Below are 5595 nucleotides of genomic sequence, written 5' to 3'. Positions count from 1 at the left end.
CACTCTGCAGAAGTGGGATGAATCCTCTCACCCAGAAGTTGGTCCAAACAACATGACACACACGCCAATCGGGTTTGAAATGATTTACCACTCACATAATAAGGCTTCCCAGAGAGAGATGGGTGGCTCCCAAGGAGGTCTACAAATAGCTTGATGGGACTGGGGAAGGAGACCGGCTGGGGGTTTTCATCTTGGTTAGGGGTTGGGGCTGGGCCTGGAGTGGGGGTTCTCCCTTGTGTGGGCCAGGGCTTGTATGATTTGAACTTCCCACCAGTACCAAGGACAGTGGCACCCAGACTTTCTCAATACCTTGCTGAAATGTAATGCTAGAGGAGAAGGAGGAGGAGGACTACTGGGGCCTGAAAACTCTCAACAGATAAACAACAATGGAGAAATGAAGTCATTTCAAAATGATTTGAAAATCATTTCAAACCTGTACGATACCTGTGGTAGGACCCTGTACACTTTGATGCTATGTGATTGGACACATGAAACTCATAACCTAAAATCTACATTGCTAACTGCTCATTTCTCATCAAGAAGTATTCTTTGTTGTATTATTTAATACTTTTGTCTCTGAATTCAACATGTCTGATACCAATAACATAACCTATTGTTTTTAGAATTTTTGTTTTTATTCAGTTAAAATTTATGTAGAGTGAAATGCGCAGATCGTAAATGTCAATGTGGTGAATTTTAATCGACATATCTGTCCACCACCACATAGAGCATTTCCCTCACACCAGAATATTTCCTTTTCCCCTTTCAGTCAATTCCCATTCCTACTGTCAGTCACTATTCTCATTTTTCCCCCCATACTTTTCGCTGTTTTTGATCATCACAGAAATGGAATCTTACAGTATGTACCCTTCTGTGTCTGTATTCTTTCACACAGCAGGTTTTTTAAACACTGTATTAAGAAGCATTTTAAACATATTAAAAAGTTACAAGGGTTTGAATGTGAAAATCTGCATACCCACAAAGCAGAGTCTACCCTAAACTTTTACCATACTTGCTTTCTCACATATCTGTCTGTTCATCAACACATAGTAGATTTTGGTGCATACTAAAGTCAGTTCACACATATTAATATGATGTTTTCTAAATACTTCAACATGCATATCTTGATAGTGAACATGTTCATATAGTTCCTTTTTTTCTTTTAGTGGTAAATTTCACATATAATAAAATGTATAGATATTAGGAATATTCTTTATTAAAATTTGACAAATGCATACATCTGTGTTGCCTAAACTTTCAAGGTATATAATATTGCCATCATTCCAGAAAGCTTCCTCATGCCTGTTTTTAGTCAAACCTCACCTTTACTTTAGATTTCCAAGTCCTGCTTTAGCTATATTCAACACAATTTTAATAAACTTTATTTTAGAATAGTTTTAGATTTACAGAACCATACAACAAGTTTTGATAGGTTATATTTTATTACCACTCATTTCATTTTCTAGTGTTTCTTTTTTTAAAGAATTTTATTTATTTGAGAGAGAGAGCAGAGCAGAGGGAGGGGCAGAGAGAAACCGACTCCCCACTGAGCAGGGAGCCTGATGTTGGGCTTGAACCCAGGACCCTGAGACCATGATCCGAGCCAAAGGCAGATGCTCAACCAACTGAGCCACCCAGGTGCCCCTGTAGTGTTACTTTTGATCATGAAAGGCTTTGTTTGCTATGCTTCATGGATGCAGATTGTTTTTCTTCTACTTTGGTATTTTATAGTATGAAGGATCACATAATTTGTAGGCCCTAGAATAAATTCAGTGGACTATAGCTGGCTAGCATTTAAAAAAATTACACAACAGGTACCAGACAGAATGCAAGCATATAAGAAAGTTAGCTGTTGTTTTGTTACATTTTTGTTCCAATCGTGTGTGTGTGTGCATGTGTGTGCGTGCATACCTGTGTGCACACGTGTGTACCCAGCAGATTCATGTGCACACATGCATGTGTACATACACTGGGTCTTGATACATGAAGTATCTTTTCCTACAAAGGAATGTGAAAAAGATAGTAAAGCATGGCTATAGAAAATTTGGTCTCATGTCGGGAAATAATATGATTACATTTGCATTTTAGAAATACAATTCTGGTAGCAATTTGTTGAATGGATTACAGGTGGGCAAATGTACATGTGAGGAGAACAGTTAGAAACTTATTACAATAGTCCAGACAACAGATGGTTAGAGCCCAACTTAAACATTAGCTAGGTTTAGAAAGAAAAGGAGAGATGTACCAGATGTCATAATTGATTGAAATTGGAGTTGAATGAGAAGGTTAGGATGACTCACATATTTCTTGGATGGCTGCATAATGCCATTAATCAGATTAGAACATAACAAAGAAGGAGCACATTTGCAAGGGAAAACGTATTAGGTTTTAGGTTTTCACTGTATTTAGTGCAAGACTTCTATCTTAGTCTGTTTGGGCTGCTGTAACAAAAATACCCTAGACTGGGTGACTTATAAACAACAGAAGTTTATGTCTCACAGTTCTGGAGGCTGAAAATTTCAAGATCAAAGGGCCAGCAGATTTGGTGTCTGGTAACCAGCTTCCTGGTTCATAGATGCCCTTCTTCTTGCTTTGTCTTCACAGGGTAGAGAGAATGAGGGAGCTCCCTGGGATTTCTTTCATGAGGACACTAATGCCCTTATGATGGCTTCATTCCAATGAACTCATCACTTCCCAAATGCCCCCCCATCACATTGGGGATTATGTTTCAATATGAATTTGGAGGGACACAAGCATTCAGTTTATGGCAGTTCGTAAAAGATATTCACTTAAGGATATTTACGCATTTGCCTATATAATGCTCAGAGAGGTACCTAGGCCAGAAATACAGATTTGCAAGTTAGCAAAGTATACGTTGTTAAAACTTACTAGTAGTTGATATTAGTCAAAGAGTGAATATTATAAGACTAGGGACCTTAGAATAGAACTCCTTGGAATACCAATATTTGGGGTGTAGGAAATAGAAGAGACATGAAAATGAGGGACTTAGATTGAACTATGATAAAAGCAAAGAAGGAATAGTTTCTGGAAGCTAAGAATACTTCACACACAAAAAGAGTTGTTGAAGTGCCAAATGCTGCAAAGAAATCAAATAAAAAGAATTGAATTTAGCGACTAGGAGTTGGTGACTTTGGCAAAAGCAGTCTTATTCAGTGTTGACAATATCATGACATTGAATGTTCTGGTGTTCTGAGAAATGCTTAACCAGTTCTCTGGAAAAAAGTGTGGTATACATATATTCTTTTTTTTTTAAAGATTTTGTTTATTTATTTGACACAGAGAGATCACAAGTAGGCAGAGAGGCAGGCAGAGAGAGAGAGAGAGGAAAGCAGGCTCCCTGCTGAGTAGAGAGCCCGATGCGGGACTCGATCCCAGGACCCTGAGATCATGACCCGAGCTGAAGGCAGCGGCTTAACTCACTGAGCCACCCAGGCACCCCATACACATATTCTTAATGAATTTCAATGATATTAAAGATTGTACAGCATGCAATTTATAAATACTAATATAATATACAACACTATATTGTAAATTGTCAATGTTGTTTAGTTAAGTTATCCTCACAGAATACTTTTGTTGATTTCTGCCTAACTCCTACATTCTGGCCACAACCGATGAATGAATGAATGAACGTAGTCCTGACATCCATGTTGGGTGATATTTTCATTTATGCTAAGAAGATGAGAGTGAAACATTAAAGGTCAATGTTAAAACTTCACTCATTCTGCCTAGAACATGAGTGAATTTTTGCTAAATCAGATGACAGTTTCCTAACATTGGAAGAATATGTGATTTATTCCTGCTATTAACAACATAATGGTTACAGGTCTAGAACACTTCTATGTTTAATCTGCATTATTAACACTTTTTCTATCACTTTTTTAAATCTAGAAAAGTACCAGAACAATAATCCAAGCTCTGGTTTGTAGCATTTACTGATTTCCAGGGTCAAAATATTCCCACTATGACTGATTTTAAGCTACCAACATGCCACTGGAAAGGGAGCGAGAAAGAGATACACAGGAGTACACCATTGTGTATTGTTCCCACTAAACAGATACACAGGCATAAAACCCTCAAGAATTCAGATAATAAAGTATAAGAAAATAATTAGGAAGTTATGAGTATTTATTACCTTATGAAATATACTTTATTTGCCTAGAGGTTTATATAATTTATTTTTTCACAATGGCTTGAAACATCCTGAAAATTTAATGATTGTCCCTTGCACTCTGGCAAGCCACTGATTGGAAGAAAAGGAGGATGGTCCCAGACACGGACCCGGTCACTGTGATCTACCATTGGCTCCAGCAAGTGTGATTTTGATGAAGTAACTTTACTAGGTGGAGTCTCAACTTCCTCACCTTCAAATTAAGGATCTTAACATCTATTTTACATGTTATTAGGCTCCTTAGAGATAATGAATCTAACTCACACATGTTAGACCCTCAGTATGTGGAAATCTTTATCATTCTTTTCATTACTGTTAAACACTGGTGATCAGAGTCCCATGGGAATTTGTTGTTGTTGTTACAGTATTTTTTAACTTTTCCCTCTGATCTCCCTTGACCTGGGAGAGCCCGGTTGATTTTCAGAATATCTTTTCTTTTTAACTGAGGTGCCCATTGAAGTTTCTAATACTATAAGAATCTTTTAAAAATTAACGTAATTCCCATGCTGCCTGACTAGTTAGGCATTTCCTTCTTTAAATTCCTAGCAGAAGAGTAAATGGGGGAGTCTGATGAAATTTCAGGAAGATCCTAGAAGTGCCATCTTATTAGGTGATGACTGATGTGAAGTAATATACCCAGCAATTACTCACATAGGCTTGGGGCATGGGGAAAGGGAGGAGATTCAACTATTCTAAGTCTCTAAACAAAAGCGAGTCTGTTCTCTAAAATAATCATCTTTCCCCTTTTCAGTTCTTTTTATTCTTTCCCACAGATGTGATACGCTTGACATCATCCAGAAATGGTTATATATACTGAGCATTGGAATGTCAGATGAATACTGCTTTTGAGTTCTGTATTTCATTTAATCTATTTATAAGTACTATTTTGCAAAGGAAAAATCTATTACCTCCTGAGGTCATATTAATAACTACTTATCTGTGTGTTTGCATGACATTATGACTAATAGTTTAAGATTACTTCATTCCCCTTAGTATTTGTGGTATCGAAATCAAGCTAGATAGCAATTTAGATTACTTCACAAATAAAAGAAACATTTGTTTCTCAAGCCCTAGTTTTGAATTTAGTATCACAAAATGGCTATATTTTACCTTTTTAAAGTATTTTTATTGAAATAATTCCATAAAGAAACAAAACATATTTGAAGTGTCCAGTTTGCTACATATCATTTCTATTTTCAACACAATTTAGTGTGGTTTATAGGAATAAAAGATGAATACAGATGTTTTATATTGGAGATCATTTTGTATCATTAAAAAGACCTTGGACCTATAAAAATAATCATGAGTATCCAAATAAGATGATTATGGTATTTTAGCTAGGTTTAAATGCAACACTCATGTAAGAAAATTAATGTGAATGAAAATACTGGTAAAATGTGATC

The sequence above is a fragment of the Meles meles genome, chromosome X (genome assembly GCF_922984935.1).
Source record: "Meles meles chromosome X, mMelMel3.1 paternal haplotype, whole genome shotgun sequence".
NCBI lineage: Eukaryota > Metazoa > Chordata > Mammalia > Carnivora > Mustelidae > Meles > Meles meles.
This window is presented reverse-complemented; position numbering follows the sequence as displayed.